The sequence below is a fragment of the Micromys minutus genome, assembly GCF_963924665.1.
Source record: "Micromys minutus genome assembly, chromosome: X".
Taxonomy (NCBI): Eukaryota; Metazoa; Chordata; class Mammalia; order Rodentia; family Muridae; genus Micromys; species Micromys minutus.
The window spans coordinates 81,601,392-81,618,980 of record NC_137970.1 but is presented as its reverse complement, the minus strand read 5'-3'; positions in this window follow the sequence as shown (position 1 = coordinate 81,618,980).

Here is a 17,589-nt window from a genome sequence, read left to right as displayed (position 1 = left end):
GATCTTAAGGGCCTTAAAAGATCTCATGTGAAGAGGAATGACTTGGCCTAGAAGCAGCCCTAATTTCAGAAAGCAGAATCAAAACACACCATTAATCTCAGCACTTGAGATACAGAGGCAGACAAATATCTCTGTGAGTTTAAGGCCAGACTGGTTCACATAGTAAACTCCAGACAAGCAAGAACTAGTGAGACCCTGTCTCAAAGACCAAAGCAAAGCAACAACGATAGAAAAAGAAAAACAAAAAGGTCAACAAACAAATCAGCATTGAATGTTCTCTTAAGTTTTCCACAGAGTGGTTAAAGGGAAAAGAGACTAATTAGAAACCCGAAGCAGCCAGCTAAAAGCCAGATTTCTCAATCACAACTTGGTGGTTGGCCAAAAGGGGGTGGGAACCAATAATGGTACAAGGAGCTGACCTTTTTCTGTGTGCTCTACTAGGAAATTCTGTCTTGGAGGACTCAATTAAGTGGCTGTCATGTTGGCAGAGACTTTAGTTCCTGCACCCAGGAATCCTGTAATCTAATACTCTCGGTTGTGCTGGAAACAAAATCATAGGGGCATGGCTTGCCTGGAGAAGGAAATTGAGCAGGGTCAGGATGCTTAGAAGAGCTCCAGATGCAAGCTATGGGTACTGGCTCTTCAGATAGCCAGAGAACAGAGACCTGGGTACTTCTTAGCACTGTTACTTATGGCATTAAGTCAAACACTGTGCCTCCTAGGCTTTTCTATTGTAAATTTGAGTTAGATATGGTCAAAATTCAAATCCCTAACATAGTATTGGCTTCTGAACTTGGCCAATTAGCCACTCCAAGTATCTGTGAATTCTACCATTTCCCCATCCACAAAATGTAGGACATAATTATATTTGGATCTTATGGAGCAATATAATGTATATGCAGATAATATATATAAGCAGATAATATATATAAGTATTTAACAGTATTTGTCAAATCAGTTAATGAACAATTTGACCTCCCATACAGGAGGTGATTTTGAGGTGTACATTAATATTTTTTCTCTCCTAATCAGACATTATATGATGCCACTTAAGAAGACAAATTATTCCATTTGGGCAATCATTCCATCTGGACATCCTTGGAAAATTATTTCATCCAGCAACATGGCTCAGCAGGTACAAATGCTCTTTCTGGGCTGGAGAGATGACTCAGTGGTTCAGAGCACTGACTGCTCTTCCAGAGTTCCTGAGTTCAATTCCCAGCAACCACATGATGGCTCACAACCATCTGTAACAGGATCTGATACTTTCTTCTGGTGTGTCTGAAGACAGCTACAATGTACTCACATATATTAAATGAATGAATGAATGAATAAATGAATAAATAAATAAATAAATAAATAAATTTTAAAAAATGTTCTTGTCACCAAGCTAGAGGATCTGGATTCAGTAAACAGGTTCATATGGTAGAAGAAAACTGACTTTCATGAACTGCCCTCTGACCTCTACTCATAAATCATCACACAAGTATGCACACTCATAAACACACTAAATACATAAGTGTAATAAAAATGATTCTGCCCTGACCAGTGTAACAGGTGTGGCTACTGGTGTCACATGTGCTTCATAGGTGGCAGAGAGAAGAGAGGCTATTTCTACGTTTAGTATTCAGATTTATGAACATCTGACATATCCTAACATTCCGTGAAAAAAAATCAAGCCTGAGACAGATCAGTCTGGTGCCAGGAGAAAGCCAGAGACTAGAAGAACCCCCTGTCTGGGACTAAAGGTCCTGTGCAAAAATGACCCTGACAGAGATGACCCTTGAATGGGGACTACTGGAGTAGGCCAGGTGAGATCAAGCCTGAGATGATCTTCAGACCCACACCAAGTGCCTCAATGAGGAGTTTGCCTGAGACGACCACTGGTTGAGTGTCATGCAGGCATTGGGTAGCAGACCATGCCAGACTTGACTCCTGCCTGGCATCATAACTCAAAATCAGGGCGTAGCACTCCCGAGATCACTCCTGAGACTACTCCAGACACTCAGAGAGTCTGGAACATCTTAGAGGAGTGAGTAAGTGATGGAGAAATGAAAGGGAAAGAGAAACAGAAGGTTGTGGGCACAATGGAGAGAGGCAGAACAGGAGTCATGAAGGTAGTGAGGAACAGCCTGATGTGAGTAGCCTGTGATGCCAGCTGGTGGGGTCCTGGCCTGTGCTGCCACCAGGGGCCACATCTGAGTCTGTGGTCCTGCTGCAGTAGGGTTCTGTTACCACCAAAGGCTAGGCAGGCTTCCCGGGTCTGGGCTGACACCTGGGGAGTTGTTGATATCTGAGGGTTGTAAAGATCTGCCCCACCCTTCACCTGGGCAGCTTAGGAGAGCTATCCCTGGGAACAGGAGAACTGACTCCACCCCTAGCCAGCTTCAGGACGTGGGAGAGTTGGCCCTCACACATTGATGGAGTTTCAGGTGAGCTGGTCCCTGGGAATAAGAATGTAGAAGACTTGGCCCTACCATGCTCTATGTGGTTGCATGGACTTGGGAGAGATACTTTTCTCTCCCCTTCCCCTCTTACTCTTCACCACCTACATCAGGCAGGAGACCTGGTCCGGAGGTCAGGAGAGCTGGAAAGCTGGCCCTGCTCTTTACCTGATGCAGCGCTCAGGGAGAGCTGACCCCGACTTTCACCTGGGCAGCACAGTGGAGAGTTGACCCTGATGGCGGGGGTGCTGGTTTGCCAGCCCATAGGGTGTGAACATGGGTCAACTTGTCCCACAACTTCTCTGCTGAAACTCGTCTGCTGTGTGGTGACATGGGTGAAGGAAAGATGACCCCCCCCACCCCGAACCTCCAGGCAGACAGGAGAGCTGGCCCTTGGGTCATGGGAGCTGGAGAGTAGACCCTGCCCCTCACCTGGACAGCACAGTAGAGGTGGCCCTGGACATGGGAGTTTCAGGTGATTTGGCCCAAGGGCGTGAACACAGGAGATTGGTCCCTGACTCTTGTCTGTCTGCTGTGTAGTAGTGCAGAAAATAAAGAGACACCATCCTTTCCTCCTTTATCCCTTGACACCTATGGCATGTGGGAGAGCTGCCTCTGGGGTCATAAGAATGGGAGCCATGTCCCTTACCAGCTGTAACCCTCAGGAGAGCTGGCCATGCACCTCATCTGGATAACAGGGTAGACCTGGCCTTAGTTTCGTGCATTACCAGGGAACAGGCCCTAGGGTCTGAGAGCAGAAGACCAGGGTTTACCAGCTCAGATATCTCCCAGACCCAGATCCAGGACTTTGAATTGGCCCACCTCAACATCTACTTTATCAGTGAACTACTGGCGTGCATGAAGGGGCTGGTCCTACAGATCCCAAACTACAGGATCTCCATGACACAGGGCAACAACAGGATATCTGAGAAGAGTCCTGGTGAGGTTCTAGTATTGATAGTGTAGTAGAAGCCAGAGGCATTACACCAGACCAATGAACATTTGCAAACAAAGAAGTGTGGACAAAATGGTATAATGAGGATACAGTGTGACACACTGCAGCTTCTACAATGAGATGGTTTTCTCTCTGGGTGTGGTTAAAAGTGTGAAGGGTGGATATAAGGGGAGGGGGAGATGAGTGGGATTAAGGTGCATGATGTGAAATTCACAAAAAAACCAATAAGAAGTTTTAAAAAAAATCCCAATTCTTTCTAGGATACAAGATCTAGACATTAGTGGAGTGTACTAGCTAGCATTAACTCTGAAACTTCTGTGTTTTATCTCATGGAGACTATTCTGGCCAAAAGTATATATAGTAGGACATATGTCATGGTTAAAGGTAAAAATACCAACTAATGTTATAATGTTATGATTACCTAAACGATATAAAAAGAAGAACAATCACTTCCTGTGGCAGGGGAAACCTTTGTACACATCCATAAACACACAGAGAATGTTGAACATAGTCTTAAAGGATCTCTAAATCCACAGACTCAGGAACTTCAAACCTCTAGCATACAAGACAGAAGACGAAGAACAAAGGGACAGGCAGTGAGTTTAATAACCCTGTAAAAATACTTTTTCTTTTCTTTGCCAAACACTTTAGATCAAGATCAGGGCAGAGTAAAGAAAAGCATCAACTCTCCCTGTCTACATTTTAGAATTGCTTTGATTCCCACATTCTTAGTTTCCATCTTTTAAACTCGCTTCTCTTTGAAGATGGTAAGATGGTCACATGCCTCTTTTTTTAATGAACAACAAAGCTAGATTAACTTAGCTCTGGGCAATTATAAAAATCTACCGTGAGTGGTCAATAAGCATTTTGAATTCTCTTCTTCCATATGCTAATTGTTACTACTTATTGTTTGTTTCTTGAGACAGGGTTAAGCTGTGTACCCTTGGCTGTCCTGGAACTCTGTGAGCCTAACTGGCCTTGAACTCACAGAAATCTGTCTGCCACTGCTTCCCTAATGCTGAGATTAAAGATGTGTGCTACCACATCCAGTGAATGTTAATACTGTGTATGGTAACCATAGATTGGCCTCAAGTTGCATGTCTGTACACAATTATATATGCAGATCTATGCCTCAAATAAATAGAATCATTTCCTCCACATATAGTTTTCCTTTTGATCTGTAGTTTTGGCTTGACATTCTGTGTATCTTGGTTCTCTCAAGACTCTCATGTAGAACAAATGCCCATGGTACTAACTGTGGCACACCTCATATCTTATCTATTGAGACTTCTTCCCAGAAACTGAGATCTATGTCTTAAAGTTATGATGCATTGGTCACATCTTTTTCTGTTCACTCAGCTTGTGTAGATCCCAGTTTTCTTTACCATATTACAGCTGTGTGAGTGTTATCTATTTTCCATTCTAGTAGGGCTGTGTTTCAGTGAATTTTATTTCTTTGCAAGTAGAGTGGCTGTGTTCTGGGAACTGATCTATAATTGAATATTTCATAATACAGTTCTTGGACTGTGCTAGCAAAGCCAAGGAATATCATTATAGCCTGCATCTACACTGTGATTCTGAATACACATGTAGTTTTATCCAGGAATCAATTCCAGAGGCTTTCTGATGATAAACTTCATTTCAGAGGAGGCCATAATAGATACCTTAGAGAGCTTTTGTTCCTGAAGACGATAGTGACAGTCTCCTTGCTTACTCATCAGTGGTTGAATGCACCAGACAGAATGTTCTATCCAGTCAAACTTCTCCCTTGTGAGTCACCTCCCCTTCCCCCGCTTCACTGTCTCTTCCCAAAAGTGCTACCTCATTCCAAAGTTCAAATTTTGTATACTTCCTTCCAGGAACACGAATGACCCGGTAAATATCTTGCTATGGGAAAGAGGATAGTGGGTGGCCAGGAAACTGGAAGCAATACATTCACACCACAGACACACAGAAAGATACTGGAGGCTTGAAGGTTGCATTTAAGAGCTTTCTCAAAGCTAGGATACCAGCTGGTAAGACATCTGCCAGACCAGATTATGCCAATTCTAGCTGAGACTTGGCATGTGTCTCCATTTAAGAGGTGTATAGGCAAGGACAGTGTGCAACATCTCACACTTTTCCTTCCTTCTTTTTCCTTGCTCCTGTTAGAATGTTTTCTATGGCAGGACACAGCTCATCAAAAGACTTTCTCTAATTTAGGGTCAAAAGGGCCACCAAACATTTTAAAACATTGATACATTTTCTGATGGGGATTAGAGTCTTTAAGAACTTAGACCCCAGTGCCAAACCCCTAAGCTCAAATTCTGGTTCTGTATTTCTTTGGCATAGATCTTTTAGGGGCAATTAGTGTACCTGAAACCCTTGGTATTCTCTTCTATGGTGTAGCATTAAAAAATACATCAGGGGCCGAAGAAACAGCTCAGTGGTTAAGAATACTGATTCCTATTGCAGAGGACCAGGACTGGGGTTCAATTCCCAGCACCCATATGGTAGCTCACAACTGTTTGTAACTCCAGTTTCAGGGGATCTGAGACCCTCACACAGACAAAACACCAATTCACATGAAATTTTTAAAAATAAAAAAAAAATGTCATTGTCTTCTGATGATACTACAAAACATATGTGTGCGTGTGTGCATGTATGTGCATGTGTCTTAAAACACTGTTTTAGTAATGACAATTTAGAAGCCAGAGAGATGGCTCAAAGATTAATATCTGAATTCAAGTTCCAGTTCCAATATCAGGGGACTCACAACACCAGCTCCAGGGGATCCAACACCTCAGGCCTCTACAAACACCTTCATTAATGTATACATACTCATACAGAAATACACAGATTCATGCATGCATGCAAACAATCAAAAACAATAAACATAAATTTTAAATAAGTTAATAAATATTAAAAATAGTAATGACTTTATTATTATTATTTTAAAGATGTGTATGAGTGTTTGCCTGCATGTATGTGCACTGTGTCCATGCTTGGGGTACTCAAAGATCAGAAGAGAGTGCCAGATCCCCTAGAACTGGAGTTACATCTGGTTGTGAGCGTCCCAATGCAGATGCTGGGAATTGAATTGGGGGGGGGTCCTCTGGATATTGGCTAGTTTTATGCCAACTTGACACAAGCTATCATTATCAGCGAGGATGGAGCCACACTTGAGACACTACCTCTAGAAGATTTGGCTGTAGGCGAGCCTGTAGGGTATTTTCTAAATAAATGATTGATGATGGAAGATCCAGTCCCTTGTGAGTGGGGCCAACCCTGGGCTGGTGGTTCTGAGTTCTATAAGAAAGTGGCCTCTCAAATGCTCTGTTTCATAACTGTCATCGATTTTCTATGTTGCCTTTGGACTTCAGTGACCTGTATATATTATTTCAGCCATATTGTTAACACCCTGGGCTTAGACTATACTTATTTAGGTCTGTGAGAGCTTTTACAAGGCTGTCTTCTCTCTCCCTCCCTCTCTTCCTCTTTCTGTCCCTTCTTCTCTCTCTCCCCCTTTCTCTCAGAATTCCCATGGGTCTGAAGCATCATAGAAAGACCAAAACTCCTGAATCTACAAGGGATTAAGTAGAATTTAAAGAGTAAGGGCAATAAAACTGAGCAGCAAACAGAAGTCTCCCTAACATGTAGAAGACCTCCTCCAGTCACTTAGGAAACAGAAGGCCAGAGCCAACCCTCTGGTTTGTGGTGTGCTCACTTTATTCCGTTCGCTGTGCCTGTCCTTTTCCATCTCTCTACTCTTAAAAACAAAACAGTGCTAACACTGCTAACACAGAAAGGCACGTGGTGTTTCTTAGTGGGTGGTGACTCACCGTGGAGCAGGAATCCTTTGCCACAGGGGAAGAAAAGAGCTGGCTATGAGTGTGGGTCGGACGGGGTGTGTTGGGGGCTCTGAGGGCTGAGGATGTGTGGGAGGTGGGAAGTTGGTGGGGGTGAATGTTGAAAGATTGCCTTTCAGGTAGTTAAAAGAAGTAAAAGTAGACTATGAAAAGAAGGGGCAGCTCTCCCAAGATCCCCACTCCCCAGGCCATTGGCTATGGCATCACCTACAATAGGAAAAAGGAACATGGAAGGCCAGAATCCACCCATCAAGTGTTGAATGTAAGAGGCACAGAGGGCATCAACCCAAAAGGTCTTCTTGGAGACTTAAACCTAAATCTTATACAAATGGAGGCAAAGATTAAAATAGTGAAAATAAGTGAAAGACATTAGTGCTCAGTGCTTTACCTTCCCCTGCCTCCAGGGACTTTGGGATTTCAGGATGCTTGGTTTTTCTCTGAGCAACTCTCATCTGTGCCTCAGTGTTTGCAGGCATTCCCACAAGTTAAGCACCATGGAGTCACAGTGGGAGGCTTGACACCCTCCACAGCATGGCCTTAGTCTCAGACAGGCTGCTTTCTGTGGGTTCCATACACTTTCAGTGTCCAGCCATGAGGAGTAAATGCATATAGGAAGCTATACTTTCCCTTCCTTCCTATGGGGGTATGGGAGGTTCCTATCCTGTCCCCCACCCCTTTGTTGTTAAAATCCCTTTCCAGGGGAAGATATAATCAAGAAAGTCTACCCCCTGACACATACTCCTAAAGTTCCAATGACAAATAGAGGCATAGTTCCTCCAAAGTTCCCTCACAAAGCATAGGTGAGGGCTTACTTACACACAGACTGCACTTGGAAAGTCTTTACCCTGCAGATAAGGGCTTTTCTGTAGCCTCATGAATGCAACCTCCTTTTGCTTGCCCCCACTTCTCAAAATATACTTTAGCCCCTCCCTAGAGCCACCTCTAATTAAGACAGAGTTTCATACAACAGGAGATAAGGAGTTAGATAGTCAGATGTGGCTCTTGTGATCCTTAGCATCCTCCATAGTGGGGTGTAGTCAACAAGCCTAGCTCTGGTGATCCTTTTAATAGGTGGGCACAGCTGAACTTCCCAAGATAGCAATTGCTTGACTCAGTGGACAATCACACACAACACCCCTCTCCTACATTCTTCCTTTGCCAAATTCTTCCTAAGTACTACTGTCCTCTTTCCCTGGCCCCCACTCATGACTTCACAGTTGGAGTCATAAGTGTCAGTGATACTTGCTTTGATATTAGCATAGCAAAGCTCATGCTGACTTCTAGGCATGCTCAACAAGTACCTGTTTTAGAGTTCCTTGATAACATCCTGGCTCATTCCTTGCACACAGCCCTTCTTACACAGTGCCCTACCGTAAACATCCCCAGCCCATGGACTTCCCTTTGGTCTAGTATTTCTTCACTGTATTCTGATTCCACCCTGTTGGGATGGCAGTGTATATTCTATGCCAGTGCATGTTTGCAAATATATAATTTCTGCTTTGATTTCACAGGAAAGAGAATGTCTTGAGGTTCAGAAAAGGCTTTAGACTTTTAAACTATCTTAAGACTGAACGACTATGAAGACTTTTGGATGTATTTTTTGGCATTATGATACCCCATGAGCCTACGAGGGCCAGAGAGTGGAATGTGGTGATTTGAATGAGAGATTCTCCCCTAACTCTCAGGGTTTAGAATACTTGACCCCTAGTTGTTGGAACTGTTTGAGAAGTATTAGGAGGTGTGGCCTTGGTGGAAGAGGTGTGTACCTGGAGTGGGAGAGGGGCAGGCTTGAGGTTTCAAAAGACTCATGTTTTCTTCAGTGTTCCCTCTCTGCCTACTGCTTTTGGATTGAGATACAAACTCTCACCTGTTCTGCCATCATGCCTTTGCATTGCTGTCATGGACTTTAACCCTCTGAAAGAATAAGGCAAATTAAATTCTTTCTTTTGTAAATGATCTTGACCATGGTATTTTGTCACAGTAGTAGAAAAGTAATACAATATTGAAGATAGAAGAGAGAACAATCCTAGAAAAATATCCCCTACTCTAATGGAGCATTCACTCTGGTGGTGAGTGAAACCAAGCAAACAGGCGGTTTTAATCGGTATGATTAAATGCTATGACATAAAGGAGATAGTTTAGTCAAGGTAATTAATTGTAGCATTAGTAATAAAATTACATATCTGTAATATTAGCCACCCTTACATATCTGTGGCTCAACACACACACACACACACACACACACACACACACACACACACACACACAGTTTATTTCATGGGCCTGTAGACATCAAGGACGCAAGGATATTCTCTGGATAGATATCCAAGGAATCATTTAGGATGCAGGCCTTTTTTTCATATGAATTCGCCATTCTGTAGACAATTTTAGAGTCTGGATTTGGACCCACTCTACTCTCTGGACTAGCATGCAAAACCAGTTTATAGAGAGCTAAATAAAAAGATTTATACCAAGACTTGAAAGTGATCAGAAGCCTATCTAATGGTGGGGGAACTTGAGAAATGTGAACCTCTTCTTTGCTCAATAAGAAATTGAAGGAATCTACTTAACTTTGCCACTGTTGTATTATTATACAATTATGTAATTGTTCAAATTTGGGGTTGGAGAGATGGCTCAGCAGTTAACAGCACTGACTGCTCTTCCAGAGGTCCTGAGTTCAATTCCCAGCAACCACATGGTGGCTCACAACCATCTGTAATAGGATCTGATGCCCTCTTCTGGTGTGTAGGAACATAGTGACAATGTACACACATAAAATAAATAAATAAATTCTTTAAAAAGAGTTAATATTTACTCGAAGAAAAAGGTTCCTGGATGAAGTAATACTTAAGGTAATAGCTGAAGGGTAAAGAATAACTTGCTGAAGTGGAGTTAAGCATATTCTAAACAACATACATTCCTAAAATTCCAACAAGGCAATCAGATAAGAAGTTTGAGACTAGCCTGGGATAGTAATCAAAGCAAGATGATCCCAAGAAGAGAGAAGAGCAGGTGCTAATAACACGTGAGAGACAGCCTGATTTATTGCAGGGGCAAGATGGAATTTAGTACATCATGAGTAGATCATGAAGTCAACTCCAAGAGATGGTGATGGAAAAGGAAGGCCAGTGTCAAAATTGAGCAACCCTCCTTGTAATGCTTGTAAATAGAGGTGGCAATGATCCCTCAAGGCAGCTGCTCCCTGATAAAGCCACTGGATGGAAACACTGGGGTAGAGGCCTCCAACCTCTTGGCCTTTGTAGGGCTAAGTAGAGAAAAAGAATTGGTGGAATGTGTGGCCATAATACCATCAAACCTAAGCACATTCCAGAACAAACGAAGCACATCTTCAGTAGGTCTTGGGAATGGTCTTAACTTTGTGTTTCCTTTTGGGAGTCTTCAAGAGACTATCTTCAGTCACTAAGTCCAGGGCAAAAACAGAGACAGGAAGAATTTAGAAAAAGGATCTGCATCTAAATCTGTTGTTGGCAAAATGCTAGTTTACAGAACGTCATCTAACTAGATGACTTGATCTATCCCATGAAGAGTGGCTTATTGAGCTTGAAAATGCCAAATAATGAAAATGCCATGCTCTAAGGTCTCTGGGAGGGGGCGAGTAGGAGTGAGGGCACCGTTTGGAATGTAAATAAATAAATATAACAAAAATAAAATGTCATGCTCTGTTCTAAGTGTTTTCTGAACTTATCATCTTATTTGTTTGATTATTGTTGCTTTATAAGAAAGCTGAGAAGGTAATTGTTAGGTCTCTATCCTAGGACAAATAGGTGCTTATTAACATACCCAGAGCAAATGCTTTCTCCCAGATGGTTCTCCCAGCATCCCTCAGTCCCTACCTGTTACAGGGTCCTCATAGCTGGAATATGCCATTTTCTCCCCTCCCCAATTTTTTCATATGCCATTTTCTATCCAGAACTCTTCAGCCCTGTGGCTGGGCTGCCCTTCTCCAACTCTTCTGGCCTCTACATAACTTCGCCATTTTGACCAAGCCAGTCTCTTATCCCGGGCTTCTTGTCCCAAGTTTCTTGGTTGGCAGCTCCTCTCTTCCTCTCTCTCCCTCTCTCCTTACATGGCCTGGTTCAGTCTGATCATGTTCACTCAGGATCCTTCCAGATATCTCTGCCTATGGCTGTTTTTTTCCCTCATATCTACAAAAATTTACTCTTCAACCCATACCTAGGAGCAGCCATGACCTCTTTTTTTCTTTTCTATTTTTTATTCAGTAACCTTAGAGAGACTTGCTAATGGTCATAGTACTAACATTTTAGCAACAATAACAACAAAACTCACTAGAACCCATGTCCTTTATACTGCCTGTAAGCAAATATTTCCTGGAGTCTAACTAGGTGCACAGGGCTATCCTGACAAAAGTGATGATTATGGGAGCCTTTTATCCCTAAGCAGTGAGAAGTCCCAGCCACATCTACCCTCACTACACACGATGCAGGAAATGAAATTTGAATATTCATGACTATTCACCAGAGCACTACCACACTCATTTGTGTCTGTATTTTCTATGGCTGCTTCCCAATACAGCCAGCAGAGTGAGACACCTGTAGTGGAGTCCGGATGATTCACGAAGCCTGACTACTTAGTATCTAGTGTGCTGACTCAGGCAGCATCCTGAACCCCTGGAGTGCTGAGTATTGAAGATGTCATTTCAGTGTAAAGGAAGACAGTGTTGTTTGGTTGGGAAAGGATAGAATTTGACTAATATCAAATGACAGATTAAAATTTTATATTACTTCTATCTAATGAGGGTAAGGGATGTATCTCTGTGTGTGGTGGAGGTTCATGTAGCGGTCAGAGAACAATATGTAGAAATTGGTTCTCTCCTTCTACTATGTAAATTACAGGGAACAAACTCAGGTCATCTGGCTTGTTGGCAAGTGCTTTCAGCTGCTTGGCCATGTCAGCAGCCCTAGATTTGAATCTAAAACCCAGATCCATCTCTACTAGTTGTGTGAACTTGAACATGTCACTTAGCTTCTCTGACCATATTTGGGAGACAGCAAGATTAATACTGTCTTTTTGACATGCATTTATAAGCATTATAGATAATGTGCAAATAGTGTAATAATGGTGATAATAAATCACTGATTCTTTTGTCTCCTAAATGCTAAGACCACAGGCATGCACCACCACTTTTGACTTGACGGATCCATTTCTGAATCTTAGTTCTTTCACGTGCCACCTGTGTGATCCTGGACAAACCAGTCTGCCCTTGGAGTCTCATAATACTTGTATGTAAAGCCTGCCTAGAAGAAATTATGATACTGGCCTTAGAGAATTGGTATACAAATGCAATGGGATGACGTTTGTACAACACTAGATACTTTGTTTCAAACTTGCTATACATCCAGTAAAAGACAATCAACATGAACTAGTGAGATAGTTCCACAGGTAAAGCACTTGCTGTGAAATCCTGACAACCTGGGCTTAATCCTTGAAATTCATATAAAAGTGGAAGAAGAGAACTAACTTCACAAAGTTGTCATCTGACTTCCACATGCCCACAATGGCATGCATAGCCGCCCCCCATACATACTATACACACATATCAATAGTTCTTTCCAAAGCTAATTATTGTTATTGTGGGTGGTAGCTCCTACCATTTAGCACTGAGGTTTTGGTGATAGAGAGATCTGGGCTTGAATTATGGCCCTGAGAAAGTTACCTGATGTCTTAATGTGTTTAAGTAGCTGCACAGTGAAAAAGGGTGGTGACAGCATCAAGTAAACAGGACCTCATTTAGTTAATCAGGATTGAGATAAAATATTTAGCCAAATATGCAGCAATAGTATGTGCTCAAAAATAGTGGGTATTGTTAGTTATTATCATAAAGGCAACACTTCCAACATTCAGCAAATGTTCAACGACCAAGTCGTGGGTTCAAAGGATTCCTGAAAAGTAGTTGAAAGAAGGAAACACATCAACTTTAGCTTTGCCACTCTAAAGGACAGTTTGAACAATCTCTGACTAAAATGTCACATATATACTAAAGCCTGTTCAAGATTTCCTGTTCTTTCATAACTGCTACCCCAGAACAAATATGTAAATAAGACAAGTGTGTGTGTAGAAGTTACTAAGCAATATGGAGAGATGGTGCTCCTTGCTACTTTTTCCATCAATAAATAACCCGTGATTTGATAAAGCAACAAGGTCATTTCCTTTTTTAAAAAAGTACCAGAAAGGACGTCACCCAGAGCTTTAAAACTTCTCATTTAAACATAAGCCTTTGCTAAGTATATATTTAGATAATGATAAACCAAGATCTTAAGCAAGATTCAAAGATTCCTCCTCCTTTGAGGCTATAGTGATGCAAGAATATGGGGGAAATGTTCAGAGAGCCCAGATGTTCCAGTCCAGCATTTAGACTAATTGGGTTTCCTAACTCCACTTCCTTCTGTGGCTTTTCCCAGCCAGACTAAAAGCCTGTATACCAGACTGACCTTGAGAAAAAATTTAAACCATACTAACTTTGCTTCCTTCTAGCCTCTCTGTTCCTCTACACATTTGTTTCCTTTCACAGCCTCATCTTTGATTAACCGAGTCTTTCACTGCAATGTCCTTTGTGAAATAGCTTCGCAACTCTTGAAGATTAACTAACACATTTAGTACATTGTCTCATGAATTGGGACCTTTATGACCCTCTGCTAAGATAAATCATTCTTAGGATTGGAGTGGGGTTTCTGTATGAATGCCATAGTGCCTTGTATATTCTTGATTTATTAGTTGGTTGGCTTTTAGGGTGTGTTGTCCAGATACAGGAAACCTTTATTCTGTAAAATCAGTTGAGACAAGCCTAGGGTGAAGTGAAGATGGGAATAAAAAGAGTACCAACCTCCCAAGGGTATTATGAAAATTAAATGAAACAGTTATATGGAGCCATAGGTATTGCATCCACAGATCCATCTAATGATGGACCGAAAATATAATCGGGTATCTGAAATGGCCATTCTCAGTCATCAACTTGACTATATCTGGAATAAACTATATCTGGGATGAACAATTGGAGGCCTATATGAGGACAATGAAGGAAGGAAGGGTTCGTTCTTCTTTGGTTGCACTTACTTGCCAACACATCTGTTGGAACCTACTTCTTCGGGTTTCCAGAAGAGCAGCTGAAACACCCAGCCTCGTGAGACTGAGCAATGACTAGATTCTTAGACTTCCCATTCCCAGCTGCCCATTGTTGACTTAGCTGGGCTGCAGACTCTTAAGCCATTCCAATAAATTCCCTTTATATATAGATTCATTCCATAACTTCTGTGACTCTAGAGAACCCTGACTAATGTATCAGATGGCCTTAACTGTAATGAGCACGTACAGATCTTTTTCCTTGTCATTATTCCCTAACCAGTGGTCTAACAATAATTTGCATTGCATTAAGCATTATAACTAACCTTGAAAGTAAGCCGGAGGTAGAGCTCAGTGATAAAACACCTCCCACCAGGTATATACAGGCCCTGAGTTCTATCCCTATCACTGAGAAAAGGTACATGACGGAATGTATATCGGTTACATGTAAATAATATGGCATTTTATGTAAGGGACTTGAGAATTACAAAATTTAGCATCTGTAGGGACTCATGGAACCAAACCCCTACAAAGATTCGGGGACAAGTGTATATGTAAAAATTTCAAAACAACATCATGTTATGTCCAGTAAATTTTAGTCATTTTCACCCATTGCCTCAAAGGCAGCAGGAATTCTGATGCATCACTGCATCTGAATCAAAACAGTGCCTGGCACATGCTCCTTTTTATATCTATGCTCATTGAGCCTCTCATGAGCAGTACCCAACACCACTCAAGAGAATATCCTTTTAACATTTGTTCCTCCCACTTCAGAGTATCATCTTCTCCATTCTTGCTGACAATCACCTTTATACTCCACACTAAAATCCCTAATGTGTTCTCTTCCATCCCTAGACCCCAGAAGTCACACACTAGCAATGAGTACTGTAAACATATATTCATTGTTTCATGGTGCCTTTTAAAAAATCTCTTGGAAGATAACATTAAGAATTGAAAAATTTAGCTGGACTTGGTTCTGCACGTATCTGGTCCCAGCACTTGGGATGCAGAGGCAGATACATCTCTGTGTGTTAAAGGCCAACCTAGTCTACATAGTGAGTTTGAGGCCAACCAAAGTTACATAGTGAAACCATGTCTCAGGAAAAAAAAATGGGAGATTTACTGCAAAACTTGGCAATTAGAATTCTTTCTTTCCTTCTTTTTTATAATCATGATCCGGGAACACAGGCCAAATTTTATTATCCATTATCTGTTTTCTGAGTGGTGGCTGACACCCATAAACCCTTTAAATTCTGTGGTTTTCCACAAACATCCCACTTTCATGTCTTACTAGCACCAACAATAGTTCTTGTGAGGCCACCAGGAAGAGCCAAGTTGGTTTATTAAAATAGGACCCCAATTCAGTAGCAACAGGAAACAGGTTTCTCTTCCCCAGAGGTCAGGAAGGAGTTCAATTCATTTGCTAACCACTACTTCACAGAGTGAGGAAGGGAATTTCCTTTCCCCTTGGGGAAGATTGCCCTTCAGTAAAGATGAGCCTTGTAACTCTTTCCTAAAAGGAAAACATGCACAAGACATCTGAGTGTGTATCAATTCTTGTTTGAGTGTGCATTGCTGAGTGCATCTTTCTACATTTTCCTCTCCCTTCAGACAAAGAAGTCCACGTGGCTCAACCAAGTTTTGTTTTCTTCCTGAAACCACTAAAGCTTTGTCTATGGAGTTTGCGGATGTATATTACTAAAATAATTTGGGCTCCTTTGAGGATATGTACACGTGTTCCCCTGGACAGAACTAGAGCCTGTAGATTAGAATGTTGACTGGGTCAATTTCTGCAAGGGGGCACTCTAGCTGTAAGACAAACAAGAGTGGCTGCAAGTCTTTGTCTGTAGGTAGGCATCATAGGAAGGCTTGTAAGTGAGTCTCTGCCCAGAAGTACCTTCAAGTTCAAAGAAGAAAAATTGGGTACCAGCTCTTCTATAGTTAATGGTACTTTCTGTTGCTGTGACTAAAAAATAATTCTTACCAAAAGCAATTTGAGGCAGAAAGGATTCATTACAGCTTCCACTCTATATTAAGGCAGTCCAAGACAGGAATTCAAGACAGGAACTGAAGCAGATACCATGGAGGGGTCCTGCTGCTTCCCACCTCACTGTCCAAGGCCTTCTCAGATTTCTTTTTCATACAACCCATGACCTTCTGCCAAGAAATGACACCAGCCACAGTGGGCTGCTTTCAGATTAGTCATTAATAATGAAAATGTTCTAAAGACATACTTATAGGCTAATGTAATAAAGGCAATTCCTCAGCTGCAGGTCTCTCTTCTTGGGTGACTGTTTTGTCACAGATTGACAAAAGGAACCAACACGGATGGTAATGAAAATGTGTATCACATGGCTTAAGAGAGGCTAAGTATTGTTCAGTTGCCCACTCGGATCTAAAAAGAGAGATTCTCCTGTTGTCTCCAAAATAACTGAGGCATTGAAGTCATGTCTCCATCATAAAGACAGTAGCAGGATGTAGAGTCTAACTCAAGTACTTTACCCTGCACTTCTGAACATTATACAATGGGCCTAAGTTATGGGCATAAGACTAGCAACAATAACATTAACTTGGAAATCACTAGAAATCTGAATTTTTAAGTTTCAGACCAGAATACCTGAATTAGGGTCTCTAGAGTTGGTATATAGCAATTTGTTTCTGGTGAGTGGTTCTGATGTAATGTGAGAACTGATGTTCTAGGGGATAAGGAACCCCTAATATTGTAATAGAATACTGCAGATTGTCTGTTTTAAGAAGTTGGGTTGCCCTAGTATAGTCTCATCTAAATGACAGTAGAGAGGCATGAGGGAGCAGTGGACCACTTATTCAGAAATGGCTTCTTGTCACCATGATCCATGTCTAGTAATTCCATTATTGGACATTGCTTCTTTTGAATTTTGAAGGCATCATGATGTAGAGAACTTCTTTGTTGTTTTTTGTTGTTGTTGTTGTTTTGAGACACAGTTTCTCTGTGTAGCCCTCCCTGTCTATCCTGAAACTCAATCTGTAGACCTCAAACTCAAAGATCTGCCTGCTTTTGCCTCCCGAGTGTTGGTATTAAAGGGATGCACCACCATGCCCTGCTAATTAGAGAATTTCTTTATTGAAAAGCAAATGACCCGGGGACAGGAATGCCATGACCCAGTTGCTAGCTATGGCATCATATAGAAAGTTGCTTCCCATTTTCTTTTTTAGCTCATCTCTCCTGTCGGAAGGGGAATACACACTCTTGGTTTGCCACAAA